Genomic DNA, 18,969 nt, shown 5'->3' on the forward strand with positions numbered 1-18,969 from the left:
AAAATCTCCCTCCTGTCCTATAATTGAACATATAACTATGCTTTGCTAGTAATGCACATTTTGAGAAGGTATCCATTTTTATGCAAAAGATGATGTATCCCTAATTAAAGATCGAATCCGGAAACTGTTAATCACAGTTAACCTATCTCTTTTTAACCTGATAAAGAAATTACCCTGCGCCTGTGCGATAGGCAGAATAATGCTCGTCCACAAGCTGTCCACAGCCTAACCCCAGAACCTGTGATGTTAACCCAAACGTGTTGAATTACATGGCAAAGGGGAATTAAAGTGGAAGATGGGTTAAATTTGCTATCTGATTTTATGATAGGGAGATTATCCCGGATTATCTAGATGGGCCCAGTGTTATCACAAAGGTCCTTAAACGTGGAAGCAGGAGGTGGAAGAGTCAGCGTCAGAGTCATGTGACATAGAAAAGATTCAAGAGAGTCTTGCTGGTTTTGAAGATGGAGGAAGGGGCCATGAGCCAAGGGATGTGGGCCCCCTCTAGAAGCTGGGAAAGGTGAGAAGACAGACTCTCCCCCAAATCATCCAGAGAGGAACACAGAGCTGCTGGCACCTTGACGTTGGCCCAGTGAGACCCATTTTGGACGTCTGACCTTCAGAACTTAGTAAGATAATAAATCTGTGTTGTTTTAAGCCACTAAGTTTGAGGTAACTTTGGACAGCAGCAATAGCAAACTAACATGGCCTGTTTTTCAGAAAAGAGGCAAAAGAAAGAAAGAAAAATGTACAACTAGAAAGTCATAAATGGCCTTAGAATTGCTGACATGTTTGCCCATTGTGCAGACAGGGAAAAGCTGTCCATTGTGCTCCCCATACACACACACACACTCACACACACAGAGGGTGGGGGCTCTGCAAGTCTAAAGAAGCAGTTTGAGTCTCTGAGGAAATATGTAAGAAACCAGGGAGCTTACGCCCTCCGCTTGCGGCCAGCTGTCCTCTCAGAGTAAGCATTTCATCGCAACATTATGTCACTTAGATACCTGCAACAAGATGCTTCACCTGAGGTTAACACCTGCACCGTCAGTCAGAACTTAGCTCCGCCCTCCCTGGCCAAAGGCAGGACATTCAGAAACCTCCAGAGGACTCAGGCAGCCTGTCTTCCAGATGCTTATTCAGACAAGGGTGGGAAAGCCTTGAGATATAAATATAGTCTCTTGAAGTCTCTAATTTGCTGCCTTTAAAAATTCCCCATGGTGTAAGAGGCTCATTAGCCCAAACTTCCATATTTTGTACATGCGAAATAAGAGAGAAGTGAATGACCCACAGTCACCCCTCGAGTTCATTGGCGTCCGAACCAAGACTCACAGCCTGGCCCTTCCTCTCAGCCCTTGGTTTTTCCACCACAGCCCGTGACTTGGAGTCTGAGAAAGAGGAGGTAAGATTTCATTTTACACTCGAGAGTCACAGAATAGATACAGACTCTTTTGAAAAATAAGTGTAAATTATATAGGCTTACATAAGAGAGGGACGGACCCCCAGCCCCCAAACACCTTAGTTTGGCCTCCTTATCTACCCTCTTTCTCAATCTTCCCTCAAGAAGAGGAAATACTAAGAAGGCTTTCAAATGCAACCCTGACCAGGCCACGTTTGTCCTGGGGACGGAAGCAATGGATTTTAAAATGTCAGGCATGGTTACTTTCTATTATGTTTTCTTTTCCATATGAAGGAAAAAGTAACGAGCCCGGGACCCACCTCTTCATTGAAACAGGCCCCAATATCACTCTCCATTCCAGTCATGGTACCCCATGGCTACCAGGTGATGGCAAATCCAAGATGTGGGTTTGGGATGGAGGAGGAAAGTGAGCTAGAGGCTGGACCTGCCCTGAGCTCCAGCTCAGACTTGTCAGACCTCTGCTTTGGAGTGGACATGTGGGTAAGAGGTCTGCCTGGCCACTTGCACAGCTAATAGTAAAGTCACGCTGACTTTTGAATGAGCTATTTCTACACACATGTAGACAGATTATTCTACAGACCTTATGTTGACCGGAAGAAGCCAGACACAATGTTTGTACAATGTGTTTCCAAGTAGAGGAAAATCAAGAAGAGCCAAAACTAATCCATGGTGATTGATGTCAGAATAGTGGCTACCAGGGAAGGGGTGGAGGGAGCGGAGAGGGACTGAGAAGAGGCACGGGGGGCCTTCTGCAGCGCTGAAAAGGCGCGCTATCTTGATCCGAGTAGTAGTATGCAGGTGTATACACACGAAAGACATTTATTGACCCGTGATTAAGAGTTGTGAACTTTACTTATGCCACTCCTCATTTAAAACAAAATCCTTGTTTCCCACATAAAATGCATAAGAACCAAATAATTCTGCAAATGAAGGTGTATTTCTATTTTTAGAGCTTTGGAATCCTTAAAATTAGAAATTTAGAAGCTATATTTACTTTCGATTAGGTTGAAAAGTATTTCCTTTGTCATGTTTGATTAGAATTCTCCACTGAAATTTTCTTCCTAATTAGAAAGATCGATAGAGAGGCCCTATGTCGTCTGCTTTCCCCAAAAGGGACTTTTTTGGTTTGAGGAAAGGCAAGGCAAGAATTACACATTTTAAATGAGTTGCCACACTTTGGTTCTTCCATATTTTTGTCTACACAAAGCCAAAAGCTTTGCCAGCATTCGAGCGTTTTCAGTGTCCTCTTTGCTGCATACATAGGAAAATTATAGGTCCTACATCTCTTCTATGTAAAGGGAAATGAAGAGGCATATAAAGGTCATATCAGAGAGTGACTGTGGTATACAAAACACTTCTTAATTACCTTTTTGAAGAGTTTAGAGGAGATAATATAAAATATGCATTTACTGGTACTGGAACGGATGAAAATATAATATTTTAATTTTTAAAGATGAAAAGAGCTATTTTAAAAAAGCATGTGTTTTTCATAGCATACTTTACTTTATACCAATGATTCTAAGGTTTCTATTAAACAGAAAAACAAATTACAAGTCTGGCAACCACAAAGATGAAAGGGAGAGAAGTAAAAGGAGTTATAACCAATAGTAAGGCATGACAAAATACCACGACGTATCGACAGCATTGTTAAAGCTCCCAATTATATTTAATGATAGCTAACTGACGTCTGGGGGGATGAGAGCCCAAGGATGTCTGACTGTGGACAAAAAAGGGAAAAGAGACATGACAGATCGTGTCTCCTGCAGAGAACAGCTGAGTGAAACTGACTCAGCTGAGAGACAGTAGGTTTCAGGGGAAAAGAACTTCTATTCTAATCAACTACAAGCATCCAGCCAGGTCCTCGCTTGTATGCACAACCCAGGCCACTTTATCAGTGTGTGGGGAGTAAATTTAGCACCCCAACAGGAGCTCTGGATCCAAATTCCAGAGGCACCAGTTCAGGTCAGGACTCTTGTCTCTAAGCAGGTGGAACTTTGCTTGTCAAGGGCAATTTAAATGTAGTATTGAGTATCCGTTGAAGCTCAGAGAAACCCCTGTTCCTTGAAGAAACGTAACATTTACCAGGAAATTGGGAGCTAAGGAAACTAGGTCTGGTGGAAGGCTGTGGATGTTTAAGGGTGTCTAAACTTTTAACAGAGAAATTTAATATATGCCTAAGCAAAAAAGATTATTAGGTTCAAACTGATGGCCACATTCATATGCCAAACATCAAAGTCAGCCATGATAAGGTCTGCTTTTCAAGGTAAAAACTTCAAACGCTAATTTGTCACCTGGCAAAATAAATTCTGGAGCTAATGGAGAGAACTGGAGAGAATGAAAATCCCTGCCATTTAAGGAGAACAACAGCACATCAAGAAGCAGCAAACCCACATCGCTGAACATCATTTTCAGCATCAACCAGCAGCTCCCAGCATGAATTTGTCCCATGTGTAAAAATAAGCCGGAGAAGGAAAAAAAGCTGAATTTAATATTTAACTTAATGTTCTCTTAACTCTTCTTAAGAGTTAAATATTCTTTTGTGGAACAAATACTTAACCAATCCAATTTTCATTATGTATTTTTCTCCAGGATTTAGCCAAAGCACAAATGTTGAGAAATTTTGATAATGGTGTCTAATTTTCAGAGCTGTTCAAATATTGTTACTTATTGGGGAAAAGCAGTCATGTCATAGCTGTTACAGAAAAAAAACCCAGATGTTTTTAATTAGAAATAAATGTGTAGTTATCTACATCAAAACACATTTTTTTACTTAAATTTAACAAATTCCTATTACTATCCAGACACAGAAACCTAGATTTAATTTGGCTCCCTAGTAGGCACAAAACATTATGCTAATGTTGTTGGGGAGCCAAGATTTACTAGTCACCACCCCAGAGGAACTTACAGAAGGAACCTGTGTGCCGGGGGTTGAGGTCAGCAGGAACTGGGTCAAGGAAGAAGTGTCATTTTAACCAAACCAAAGGGTTGGTAGGATATCAACATGTGGAGATTGACAGAATATTCCAGATGAATGGCATGAAGAAAGTTTCCCCTAAATGGTGAAAAATGGTCCCTCGTCGGCCCTGAAAATACAGAGTAACTTAATAGGCTTCTTCACTTCTATAACCCCAGGCATACAATTTCCCTAAAAGGAATTGCTGACAGCTACCATGGGGCGGGCCAGTGGTAATTCATACCCGGGAGTTCTCCCGAGCATTCCGTAGTGGACACACCTCGCGCACGGAGCCATCTCTGCGGCCTGTTTGGTAGGCGGTCAGTTCTGGGGCACCAACCAGCTCTCTTCTTGACTTTGGCAACCGAAGAATCCTGGCAGGGTCATTTTCTTCTTTCCATGGCATAGTCCCAGCCTGCCTCTTGCCAGCTTCAAGGGAGGATCAAGTGAATGTTTTTCAGTTTATGCTGAAGGTGATCCCTCGTAGGCATGCCCATCACGGGAATTCAGAAATTCGCAGGTGGGCCGCTGTGGGTTGCACTGGCCAAGAGCCCAGCGGAAGGGGCAGGTAGCACTTGGTGTGACTCTCTTCAACCAGGAAGGGGCACACAGGCCGCATGTTAGCCTCCTTGGCAGGGCCTGCGGGCCTGGGAATTCCCTGGCCTTTCAGTGAGGCGGGAATTAAGTGCCCATACTTGGAACAGGGACCCGGTGACCATCAGTGAGGGAGAACAGTCTCTCCTGGGAAGAGGCAACATCTGCCCATTCCCTGACGGAATGCATGCCAGGGTCGCCAGCAGAGGTGTTTTATGAAAACAAAGACCAAGTCAAGTGAGAGTTCTGACATTAATGCCTAATAATTAGCGACTCATATTTGTGACTACGAGAAGGAGCAAAGCCTTCTTCATCGGGGGCCTAATAAATTACTGTAACCCTGGTAGGGGAGGAGGTTGTTACTCCATCCCAGGGCAGTAACTGCTGAAGAATCAGGGGACCAGGAAGCAGAGCGGGAAAGCACAGAATGGCATAGCATCAGTGACCTTGAGGACATGGTCACAGGAATGACGTTCGCACGGCAACCATATCCCATGACACAGCAAGACGAGCCGCGGCAGAAAACTGCAGAGGCCAAGAGCAGTGGGCCAGGTATGAGTGGCATTGGCCTCAGAGAAGAACTTAATGACTAAAGAGAAGGCGTGAGCCATTGCAGGCAAGCCACAGTTCCAGTGACTGCCATGGTAGAAAAGTTAGAAAGCCCAGTTGGTTCTATTCTGTTGTTTCCATCCAAACATTTTGCACCAGTGCAGGCTAGAGCGGCTTGGGAATTTAGGATATGCTTATCTTTAGAACTGTATCCTTTCTAAATCTGATTTAGGCAAATTTAGTGAGTTGGAGCCTAAAAAAAAAAAGAGGGAGATGTTTGACTCATTTGAAGTGATGCTGGAAAAATGCATTTTAAATGACAAGGGTTCAGAACCCTTTTTTAAAAACACAGCAGTTTCCAAGGTTTACAATTTTGTGGGTCTCTGATGGCGAAGACCCTACAAAGCAAATCCAGCTTTGCCAGCATTCTCTTCTAGAATGTTCTTGGAATGCGGTTGAGGTTAAGGATATTTCCATAACGTAAGTCTACACCTTAGCTGTTTTCCAACATCTGAACATCACTGTTCATGCACTCCTTCTCTTTTATTTTGCTGTGGCCGTTCTCAGCTTCCCACAATTGGGATAGTATTTCATATCCACAGGAATGGAAATAATAGCCAATCGCTCACTTTCCTCCTCTGCGGTTTATGTTTGTGCTTTTGCTCCTGCTTCCTTGGGCTTCCTCAGTGCCCCTCCTCCCCAACCACTCACCCCTTCAAGCACTGCTCCACCCAGCAGCTTTACTGAAAGTCAAGCTTTATGGAGAGTAAGATAAAGAGAATATGACAAGGGCTTATGCCTAGAGGCTGGTCGTCTACAGGGCACTGAACTTGGAGTCATCAGGCCAGGGTTTAATGCTAACCCTCCAAGCCCCACACAAAAATCTTCAAGGGTTCCCTGATGTCTATATAAGGTACAAAATCCTTAGCCTGGAATTCCAAGTTTTCCCCAATCTGACGATGACCCGCATCTGCATCCTACCACAGTACCCACATAAATTCTCCTCTCTGGCCAACTGGGAAGTCACTCCCCAGCAAGGCATGCTGACCCCTGCTCTCTGTGCTTTGCTCTGAGCTCCACTGGAGGACAATGCCAGGCACGTCCATCCCCACAGAGGTCCTATTGACCTGAAGCCTGTTCCTGGGTGTTCCGGTGGGGTAACACACTCAGACTTGGAAATAACGTTGCACGCTCAAAGTGGGATGTATTAAGTGATATTAGCTTTCAGTAAAAGTCACCTTCAAAGACCGTAAAGTCAAAAGAATAAAAGGAACTGAAAACATCATCTGGTGTTAACTGAACATGAAAGAGAGCAGTAGTCAAATCCGCATGCAGAAAGGATATATGAACAAAAAGGATGGGCCTCCATGAAATCTAGAAAAAGGGAGCCCAAGATTGCCCAACGGGCCCCAGATCGTCTATGTGTCTGTGTCACTCTCCAGGAGTGAAGGCATGCTCTCTGGTCAACACAGGTGTTCTCATCCACCTGGCAGACTGTCCCTTAACAGAGATGAACTCGCGAGAATATCACAGTCTTATCCTCTCACTGCGGAAACCACCTCACTCTCTACCTTGGCTCAGATGTGCTCACCAAGCACCTTTGGTCACATTTGGATTCCTACGTAGGTTTTCTTAAGGAAGAGAAGGGCTAACTGGAGAGCATGAATACCCCAAACCTATGTTATCTAATAAATGGTCACTGGGTTTGTACTCCGTAACTTCATCTCCCATGAGTTTGTTTTACTGGAAACCATCACTGAGAACCTGGCCAATTCGAGGCACATTGACCAAATAGAGTTTGTGAACCTCACAAGCAAAGAGCCAGAGCACAAATGTGGTAACTCTTAGAGGTGATGCGTCCTATGTGGGAGGCCAGCCTGAATTCCGGGACATCACCCTACTGTCTTTATAACTGTCATACAGTCTCCCCTTGCACCAGTCCGGGTCTGGTTAGGAGTGAGAACCCACACCAGTTATCTTAGCAGAGAGAATTTAATATAAAGAATTGGGTGCTAGGTATTGAGGAACTAGCAATGCAAAGAGAGAACACCAAAGTTTCGTGGATGGGACAACTGCCAGAAGTAGCTTCCACCTCTAGGGCTGGGGTAGCAAAGGAAAGAGATTGGAGTGATTAAAGTTTAGGAGGTTGGGGTAATGTTATGGCTAAATTGTGTCCCCTCCAATATTCATATGTCGAAGTCCGGTATCTCAGAATGTGACTATATTTGGAGATAGGGCCTTTAAAGAAGTAAAGTTAAAATAAGGCCATTTGGTGGGCCCTAGTCCAATGTGACTGGTGTCCATGTAGGAAGAGGGCATTTGGACAGAGATGGGTACAGATGAAAGACCATGACAGCCATCTACAAGCCAAGGAGAGAGGCCTCAGAGGAAACCAACCCTGCTGACACCTTGATCTCAGTCTTCCAGCCTCCCGAACTCTGAGAAAACAAATTCCTGTAGTTTAAGTCACCCATCTGTCTGTATACTTTGCTATGGCAGTCCCAGCAAACTAATACAAGTAGGGAGGGGGGATTCCTGCAAAGCTGGGACTCAGACAGCGAGGAAGGAGGCACCTGCTGCTGGTAGTGATGTTTCTGAGGGAAAGTGATGAGGCTGGTGCTGCAAGGCAAACAGCAAAGAGCGTGCACAGTCCTTCCTCCTCTCGCTGCAGTCCGAGTTCTCTCTGGTGCCCCCTATCGGTAGAACCTAACAAAGATCCAGCAGGCAAAGCACAAAAGAGGTTTGCTGAGGCCCAGCTCCAGCATCGTAAAGCAGAGGAAGGATGGTTTGGAACGAAGACAGTAGCCTAATAACTGACATCATGTTGTATATATAGATTTTTGTTCATTATGTCTCTCTTCCACTTGAAAGGAAGCTTTCACAGGGTAGGGATTTTTTTTTTTTTTGGTCACTGCTATACCGCCATGTCTAGAATAGTCTCTTACAAATAGCAAGAACTCAATAAATACAGGACAAATGACTAAGTGAATTAGTATCATCACCCAAAACAAAGGCTAAAGCAAAATATACTGTCCAAAGTACATCATAATCAATGTACTAGTTGGGATTAGGTTGAATTTAACTATCAGAAAAATCAAGTTGGTAGTGGATTAAACAAGAAGGCATCCACTCACAAAAACAGTTATCAGTCCAGGGCTGACATAGCGCTCTGTGGTGCTAAGGACCCTCTCTCCTTCTGTGTCATTGTTCTGCCATCCCCAGCTCCATGTCATGGTTCAATATGGCTGCTCCAGCTCCAGCCATCATGTCAGCATTCCAGCCAGGAAAAAGAAGAAAGGCAAGAAGAAGTGCTACCCTTTCTCTTTAGGGGCACTTCTCAGAAATTGCTCACCCTTCCTCCTTTTACATTTAGTCTTGTGGCCCGTATATAATATTCTAGGGAGTATATTCTAGGTGGTCTTGAGCCCACCTGAAAAACAATATTCTAGGTCGTCATGAGCCCAGCTGAAAATCATGGCTCCCATTCATTAAAGAAGAAGGTGAGAATGGATTTGAGAGATAACCCGCATTCTCTGCCACAGTGAGCACTGAAAAATTCTTCTCTCTGTCACATATATGAAAGGAGGAAAGTAAATATGATCTGCTAAGCAGAGGTCCTCCACGTATGCTAAGACACATTCACGTTATTAAGTTAGAAGGCTACACTGATTCTAGCTGTTGCCAGGATTTGTCCAATGCAGAAATCTGGAAGTTACCATAGATGTCACCCTGTTACTTCTACATCCAGTTGTTCTTTGAATCTCCGTTTTGATCTCCTTCTCTAAAGGGAGTTGATGAAAATGCTAGGCATCTGGAGAGCACGGGGTCAAATGCATGGGCTCTGAAGTCAGAAAACCTGGGTTCAATAGCAGGCCCCAGCACTTGATGACTGTAGAACCTTGAGCAGGTTACTTGACAGCTCTGTTTCCTCATTTGAAAAATGGGGCTAATGATGGTGTCTACTATGGTGACACCATGGAGGCTATGGTGGAGATTGGTGAGCAGTGGCTGAGTGCTCAATACGTGTTTCTCATTATTATAATTTCTCACTGACAGTTCTGACCCTTGGATATCTCTCAAATCACCTCCCTCCTCTCCATTCACATAGGTACATCTTTCTTTCAGACCCTTATTGATTCTCAGCTGGATCAAAACTCACAGGTCCTTTTTCATGGTCCTCTTTTCTTCATCCTTATTTGCCTGCAGTCTGCTCTCCCCACTTATAGCCAGAGAAATCTTTATAACATATATATCTGATCATGCCATGCAGTTCTTGAAATTCTCCCTGATGCCCCTTCATGACCTGACCTTTTTGGCCTCATCTGTCACCACTTCCCCACTGACAAAGCTCGCTAAGTCCCAACAAAACACTTACAGTTCTCAGAGCACACTCCTTCTGGTTTTGAACAATTTGTTCCCTCTGCCTGAGATACCTTTTCTTCACCTGAATCTCTGTTAAGTGATTCCCCACCTTTCATGATTCAATTCAAATGTCACTTCCTCCAGGAAGCCTTCTTTGACTTCCCAGATGCAAATGAGTTAATATAAGTAATGAGCTTAGAATAGTACCTGACATGGTAACTTCTCAATGGCTGTAAATTTTTATTATTGTCATTTTACCCCTGTATTTACAGAGTACCTTATATTTTATTAGAATACTATTAAATTCTTGTAACTGTTCTCAAATGTCTGTTTTTCCCACCAGGCTTTCCTCTACAAAGTACCAGAAACTTTTTATCCCAAGCACCTAGTACAATGCCTGGTACATAATAACCACTGAATAGATGTATAGATGATGGATAGAAGGATGGATGGATACATGGATGGATGGATGGATGGATGGATGGATGGATGGATAGTGGAAGGATGGATAGATGGATAATGGATAGAAGGATAGATGGATGGATGGAAGGATGGATGGATGGATGGATGGATAGTTGGAATGTGACCCTACCCTAAATGGGCCCAACATAAATTTAAGAAGAGGAATGGGGAAAGAGGTAGGAAAAACATCTCCCATGATGCTCTATCACTGAACAGGCTTCAGAATGAGTTTAGGGACACTGAGTAAAGCGCCTGCCACTCTATCTGAATAGATAGAAAGATGTCTGCAGTGATGTTTATCCAATGTGGCAGGAACCTGATCCTTTTTCACTTTCTATTTTGTGTATCTCTGCATTGTTTACTTATTGTAAGCTTGAGATTTTTCCTTTTTTAAAACAATCCTGAAAACAAACATGGTACCTGGTTAATTCTGAGTGGTAGAAATATGGATGATTCTTAATTTCTCCCTTGTACTTTTTGTGGTTTTTAAATTCCTGCTCTCACTCCCCAAATTTTTGTTTAATGAGTCTAAGAATTTTGTCTCTTCAGATAGTAACTGGTTAAGATAGCAGGCTCTGGAGTCTGACTGTCTGGGTTCAAATTCTGTCTATATAATTCACTAGCTGTGGTTCCTTAGGCGAGTTACCCAACCTCTCAAAATCCTCAGTGTCCTCATAAATAAAACAGATTTGTCTTTCCATGTAGTATTGTTATGGCAAGTATCTGGCAGAGAGGAAGGCTGTTATTATTATTCTCCAGCATGCGGTACATTGAATCTGATTACATGTGTTGAACTGAGCTGAGTTTTATATTTTCAAGGACGGAGTACATTTTTCATGGTACTCGCTCCAGGCCTCCTCTGGACTTCAGCCATGGTTTTGCTTTATCTCCATGAAGACATTGGAAAGCTCCTAGACCGGAAGCACGTTGGCTGCCACTGGCTGAGGAGTGATTCTCCCTCTCTGATGGGCCAAAGGGGAGGATCCATGTGGGAAGAGGAGGAAAACGTTCACTTCTTCATCTCTGAAAAAAGAATTTGCTGTTAGTGTTCTGAATTAGAGAGGATAATCTGCCACAGTGATTATAAAAACAAATCCTTCCTTCTGCATTTAAAATAAAATATATATGTCTGCAATTTCTTCTGTCTGGTTATCCATAATTTCTAATTTCTTTATAATGGACGTGTATTGCTTGAGTAATAAAGACTTTTTTAAAAAGCACAGTACAGTAGTTGTTTCCAATTCTCATGGTTACAGAATGAGTCAATCTTTTTAATGTCAAAATTTTTTTCAGAGGGTGACCTAGTAGACGGAGCATGAGTCTGGGAGCTAGAAACTTCCAAGACCTTATCAAAGCACCGCGAGTCCCTTGCTGGGTAGCCTTTGCAATTCCTTTAACCTCTCTGAATCTTAGGTTCCTTTTTCAATAAAGAAGGATACTCAGGATTACTGGGAAGTTCAACTGACTAGTGTTTACTACGTCTGTGAAGACATAACACAGTATTTTCATTTAAGATGGTCGAGAATTGAGTCAGAGGCATAGCACTTAGATAAGAGCTGCTTTCATTAGTCTCCATGCTGTGAAAAAACGGCACATCCTTTGAGTATACTGTCAACATCAGAGTTCGAGTAGGCCAAAGTCTCACAATTCAGGACCTGATTTGGTTGACATGGAGAGAGAAGATTGGAAACATTCCTTGGTTTTCTTTACTCACTTGCCAAGCGTTTAATAAGAACAGACTGTGAACACAACTCAATTGTAGTAAAGGTACCAGCCATCGCGTCCCCATCCCCCCTCTGAAATAAGCTGATGTACGCCCACAGCCCTGGCGTCTCTGTGCTTCGTAAGCCGACCTCTCTCCACCCCAGCTGACTGAACTGAAGTGAAGACCTGACCCATGATGAACTGAGCCGGGCGGATTCTGTCTCCTATGAACTGAGGTTGAGTCAGAGTGTCGGGGTCACTTGAACTCGGGAGTGGTCGCCATGTTGGGCCGTGTACAAGCAGAACAACCTGGGGTGCAGCCAGGGCTGAGGAGCATGTATGGAGAGATCAGCAGAGAAGAGAGACCTTGTAACCAAGGAGAGAGAATATGAGGGGGTGAGTGGCGAGAAAGCTGCCGGGTCTTTCGTGTTTCCGCAGGTCCCAGAATGCTCTGCATCTGGGTTCTGCAAGAGTCCTCTGTGTCTCCTTAGTAAACTCCTTTCTCAATACGATGTGAGTGGGTTTTATTTTATTGCCCTGATTAAATCTAAACAGCCTGGCCTTCTAAGGCAGGCAATCCTAGATTAAGATTACAAACAACAGGAAGACGTCCACCGAAAATCTGAGAAGCAGGCAATAAAGTTGCCAGCTTCTTATTCTGCCGAACAAGAAATGAGAGATGTCACACTGCACTATCATCCACGTAGTGCTACAAATTACAGTGCATGTGTCACATATAGCATTTTTAATTGAATAGTTTTATTGAACACACTGCATTATTCTTTTTTCCCATTTTTTCATTAAAGTGCAATTTACACGTAGTAAATTTTGCCCTTTTTAGTATACAGTTCTTCAAGTTTTGACTCTATAGAGTTGTATAACCCCATCACAATGGAACAGGTAAATAGAATAGTCCAATTACTACAAAAAATTCCCTTGTGCCCTTTTGCAGTCCCCTCTTATCCCCGCCCCGAACCACTGGGAATCATTGAGCTGGTTTTTGTCATTGTAGTTTCACCTTTGCAAGATTGTCATATAAGTGGTCATATAATGTGTAGACTTTTGAGTCTGACTTCCTTCGCTTAGTATAATGTATTTGAGAGTTAGCCATGTTCTTGCATGGGTCAGTAATTCATTCCTTTGATTGCTGGGTAGTATTCCATTACATGAATGTACCACATTTTGTTTATCTGTTACTCAGTTGAGAGACATTTGGTTTATTTCCAATTTTGGTGATTGTGAACAAAGTCACTATAAACATTCACATACAGGTTTTTGTGTGGACATAGGTTCTCATTTCACTTGGGTAAACACCTGGGAGAGGAAATGCTGGGTCATACGGTAAGTGTATATTTAACTTTACAAGAAACTGCCAAACTGTCTTCCAAAGTGGCCGTGCCATTTTGCATCACACCAGCAAGAGATGAGAGTTCCAACTGCTCCCATCGTAGCCAGTGCTTGATAAGGTCACTTTTGTTTATTTTAGCTACTCTAATAGGTGTTTGACCGTATTTGTGGTTTTGATTTGTATTTCCCTAATGATTAGTGATGTTAACCGTCATTTTATTTACTTATTTGCCATCTACGTATCCTTAATGAAATGTCAGTTTAATTCTTTTGCCCATTTTTTCATTAGCTTCTTTGGTTTTTCTATTATTGATTTTTGAGAGTTTTTTGCATATTCTGGAAACAAGTCCTTTGTCAGATATATGCTTTGCAAATATGATCTCCCAGTCTGTGGCTTTTTTTTCATTCTCTTAACTGCTGCGTTATTCTTATTTTTTCATTTCGACTTGGATAGTTGAAGATATTGTCAAGAATGTCATTGGCATGGCAGTGTTTGGGGATCCTTACTATGTGGAACACAGAAAATAATGGACAGGGATGTGAATAATCTTGTTAGTGAGCTAGTACATACAGAACTTAACATCATACAGAGATGGGTAGGCAGTGCTACTCCAGGAGATCATCCAGGGACCCAGGTTCTTTCTATCTTGTGGCTCCATCATTCTCTGGCATATTGTCCTCATCTACTTGGTTGAAGCTAATTCATCATCGTTTTATTTGCATTCCTACCCTAGGAAAAAGAGGAAGTGCAGTGCAAACCACTTCCTTTTTAGGACATGACCCAGAAGTTACTAACATCCTTTTGGCTAGGGCTTAGTCATTTATCCATAACTAGCTGCTAGGAAGGCTTGAAAATAAACTCATTAGCTGGAGAGTCAAGTGCTCTCCTTAAAAACTCTATTACTGTGGAAGAGCATATATTGGATGACAAGTAGTAATCTACCAGAGATAGGACATGGAGCTGTGGTACCTAAAATCAAATCTTCTTACTCATACTCATAAACAACCAGAAAGCAGAAGTTGCTTTTGCAAGCTACAAAAGGCTTTGTCCATAGCCGCTTGAAGTTAATAGAAAGCCGAATGTAATTTTCCTTTTGCCTTAGGATTAGCAAAAGAAGCTGGCAAAAGCTGAGGCCTGAAAGGGAGCCAAACATCCTTGTGTCATACGCCTCCACAAAACCGACACCACACCTCCAGCCCCACTCCTAACCTCCCGAAGACTGAGCTGGTGGAGAGGTAAGAGGAAGTCGTTGAGTAATCGCCCTGTGGGGAGTGTAAGTTTCTGCGGTAAGAGATAATTCCTTCCTCATCCTAGGAGAAGGGAAAAGGACACATCCCTTCAGGAAGCTAAGTAAGCAAGCTTCAAGAAAACCACTCTTAAAACTTAGAGCAGTATTTCTCATCCAGGGCAATTTTGCCTCCCACGTGGGGTGACCAACCACCGTGGTTTGGGTTGGGACTGAGGAGTTTCAGGGTGTTTTAGTTTCCCGTGGATGCCATACCAAATAAGCATAAACTTAGTGCCTTAAATGATGCAAACTTATTATCTTACAGTTGGGGGGGTCAGAGGTCTCCCTAGACTAAAATCAAGATGTTGAGAGGACGGTGTTCCTTCTGGAGGTTCTCAGGGAGAACTCGTTTCTCACCTCTTCCACCTTCTAGAGGCTGACAGCACTCCTCAGCTCATGGCCCCCATCCATCTTCAAAGCCAGCAATTGCACCACTCTGATCTCTGCTCTCGTCGCCACCTCTCCCTCTCAGACTCTTGGCACTCCTGCCTCCCTCTTATAAGGACCCTTGTGATTACAGTGGGCCCACCCAAATCATCCAGGATAATCTTCCCATCTCAGAATACCTACCTAATCACATCTGCAAAGTGCCTTTTGCCATGGAAGGTAGTACATTCACAGGTTTGGAGGATTTGCGTGTGGATAGCTTTGGGGGGCCAGTATTCTGTGTACCATACCAAGACACAGGACCTTCAGGCCCAGCACAAGGTAAACTGGTCACCCTATCACCAGGTGACATTTGGCAATATCTGGGGACATTTTTAATTGTCATAACTGTCACTAGTGGATAGAGGCCAGGGATGCTGCTAAACATCCTACAACACACAGGATGGTCTCTCACAACAAAGAATGTCCAGCCCAAAATGTCAATTGTGCCAAGGTTGAGAAACTCTGGATTAGAGGTACCTACAAAGTCAAAAATGGCATCCTTAGTGGTGAAATTGATGATTTTTCTCTCTGTCTACCCAAGCAGGGAAGAAGAAAATGGAGGAAACAGTAGATCTTAGAGAAGAGGTAGCAGCTAGCAGCATGAATTTCTACTCTTGGCATGGAATGGATACCCGACTCTCCTGGGTGTGGAGTCACTCTTGTGGAAGGGGGTTGAGAGGACTCTGTCCTGTAGTGATGCACTCTGAAGATCTGTCTACCAAGTGAGTGAATACTACCAGCAAGGGCAGACTGCCAGGGACGGGTGCCAAAGGAGGCTGGAAGGGGTTGGCCGGGGCCAGACCTTCCAGAAGGGAATTGTGCTGTGGGGAAGCTTCACGTGGCCCCCTAAGAACTGATTTATGTATTCCACGAGAGAAACCGCCTTTGGCCGCCTGGCACAAAGACAGCGTCCACAGCCCTTCAGTTATAGCAAAGGCAGCAGCAACAATCAACATAAGGTGATGGCAGTTGTGCACCTCCCCTCCCCTCTGTCCCTAATGCCTCAAAATGAAATGAGGAAAGGGAGCAGAAGGGCAGACCACACAGCTTCCTTGCTTAAAGACCCTTAAGTCAAAAGTCTGACCATATTGGGGGAGAGGGAAGGTTTTGAATGAGATATGCGATTAGGGTTTAAATTGAACTAATTTCAATAAATCAGAAGTGACTATAAAGTAAGAGGATCAGTCATAGATGTCTTAAAAATCTGCTACCTATTAGAACAAGAGGAATGGACAGAGGGCAATTGAAAGCAGTGACGGGAGAAAATAAAATTGTATGCTTGCACCTCACCGAGATAAATCTCCTTTAATAATCTTGTTTTATGTCTTAAAAGTGTCATATTTCCATTGACCAGTACCAGTGCTGGAAATACAGAAAGACCTCAGTCCCAAACTCAAAAGTGTGGTGGAATCTTGCGCCCAGGGCCCAGAACCAACAGTTTTCTGTGGGGCATAAATAGCAGTGCATTAGAATTGCCATTGTCACTGACAAACTTCCCGGAGTAGCTTAAGGAAGGTCTCAGAAGCACTTACCTGTTTCTCTGTCATTTAAGAGATACAATCACCAATGGTCCTGAACAGTCCAAACCCCACCATGAGAGTGACACCTGCGCAGATGGACCCAGAAGTACCCAAGAGTCACCTTGGCTTCCTTTTAATGTTAAGTTCTCCATCCCAGGAGGAGCTTGGGCCTTATTACCATAACACGTGATGTATGTGGAGGCATGCTTTCAAAGTGCGCTGCATGAGCAAACACCCACCTTGACATGTGATGATGAAACCTCCCTTTAGAATATTCATTCCCCATCTGAAATAAAAGGTACCTGCTTTCCCTTGCTCGGGAAGCCACGGCTTTGTAAACAACTCCCCATAGGCTCCTTATTCGCTGCAAATAAATCTTAGTTTGCGTGACAACTCCTTCTGGTGAAGCCTTTGATTTCCACTCACCAAGAAGCGGAGCCACTTTGGTTCAGTAACACTATGGCTGGGTGGTCTTGCCTTCAGTCATCTAGACGTCTCATGGGACAAATGACCTAGTTAAGGGCTCCCAGTGCTAAAGTGTATGGATATGACCTGAGCATTTCGCTCTTAGGAGTAAAATCATAGAGTCTACAACCTCAAAGTAGAAAGTGTCTCTTTTGTCTCGTGTCTCTAATTGAAAGCAGTTTATTACCCTGGTTTTTCAAACCCCCCATTATTTCCTTATGGGAGAAAATGTGTTGAAATATTAGCTTCTCTTTGCTCTCCCTACGTTTTTCTCCTTCCACCATTTCAAGCAGGTAGCCAGATAGTTTTGTGCCCTGTGATAATGGGATGTCTAAGAAGTTACAGAGCCAAAAGCAAAAGTTGTCCAAAAAGATAGTTTCCTTTCTTGCTTTTGAAAGAGACCTAGTCTTTTAAAGAAGCTTTACTTATTGTCCTGGAGGGAAAGGGCCTTTGAGAAGTGATAAAGAAAGAGTGGAGATTTGGGCCTTGATGGGAAAAGGGAAGGAGGTTGGGGTTCCAAAGAAAGTGAGGACCAGGACAATGCTTATGGAGGGCCCCAGGGGGTGCCAGACCTCGGGGCGGCACTGTATCCAGAGCTGGACCCTCTCCTTACCAATGAGCACCCCATCTCATGTGTGGCACCGTCATGGAGCCTTAGGACCCATGCGGGCCACAATCACAGGCATCTCAGGAGTAACAGGGCAGAAAGAGGACCCGCTCCAGGGCCCGGGGGCTCCTCCAGACCCCAGGACATTTGCAGAGCCCTGAGGCATGGGACCCCAAGTATGTTTGAAATGGAATTGTTTGCTACCCCCACAGGATAAGGGCTCAGAGTTAGATGTAAGTTAATTTAAAGGAAAACGAAAAACTTGAGTTTTGGACTGATATTCATACCACACACAGCTCCCCAATTTTCAACAGAAGTTTATATTCTGAAGTCACATAATTATAATGATCATTTTCTATTTTTAAAATCCTACCCTTGAAGAGGTTAGAATGACGTGTGAGATAGTGGATTCGAGTTGGAGACATCAGTATGAATTCATATTTAGTTTAACATAGATACAGATGGTTACACATAAAAATATTTACAGATATATGTATATACTTGGGTTAGTATACACATATATATTTCCTAACTCTGTCAGCTGAGAGGACCTGAAAGCTACAACATCTCGGTAGCAAGGAATACACCTAGCACGTAGATCTTGGTTTCTAGTACCATTCTCCAAAAGATGAACTAGAGCCCCTTGGAGAAATGTCTGATTCTAGACCCAGGGCAGGAAATATACAAGATGAGTCCAGAGCATCATGTAGGACCAGCAAGTAAGGAGTGTTAAAACACACACACACACACACACACACACAATGATGCGGGTATGTTCAAGGGACACAGAAGCCAACTGAAAGAGCTCCCGATGGCCAAAGCTGGAACAATTCGAACAACAAAATAAATAAAGTAGGATTGGATGATAACTCAAAGTATAAAATAAATATCCATGAGTCCATACTGATATAAATGAATTATTGAATAAATACATAAATGGAGGAGAAGAGACAAATCTCCAGTACAGAAGAATTGCAAATAATTTCGGGATATTCTCCACCCCAAGGAGGTGGAACATAACTCCCCACTCATGAAGTATGGGCTTGCAGAGTGACTTGCTTTCAAAGAGGCCACCAGGGAAAGGAGGGAGAAAAGTACCTTTACAGTAAAGAAACGTGGTAGACACCACCTCAGCCAGGTGTTCAAGTTCAGTATCAACAGTGAAGAGTCAGGTTGATGCTATGTTCCCTTGATATGATGTGAGGAGACTGTCACATTGCCTCTGTGGTCTTCCTCCTAAATACTCATAACCCCAGCCTGATCATGAG

The 18,969-nt window shown here is 43.4% G+C and overlaps 1 long non-coding RNA gene across 1 annotated transcript; it reads left to right on the forward strand.

Annotated features, from left to right (window-relative positions):
• The first annotated feature begins 1,314 nt into the window (after positions 1-1,314).
• On the forward strand, positions 1,315-16,281 carry LOC139041526 (uncharacterized). Its single transcript, XR_011496881.1, has 3 exons — positions 1,315-1,402; positions 14,495-14,627; positions 15,651-16,281. It is a non-coding gene; the product is annotated as an uncharacterized lncRNA (long non-coding RNA).
• The last annotated feature ends 2,688 nt before the right edge of the window (positions 16,282-18,969 follow it).

The sequence above is a fragment of the Equus asinus genome, chromosome 1, assembly GCF_041296235.1.
Source record: "Equus asinus isolate D_3611 breed Donkey chromosome 1, EquAss-T2T_v2, whole genome shotgun sequence".
Classification (NCBI taxonomy): Eukaryota; Metazoa; Chordata; class Mammalia; order Perissodactyla; family Equidae; genus Equus; species Equus asinus.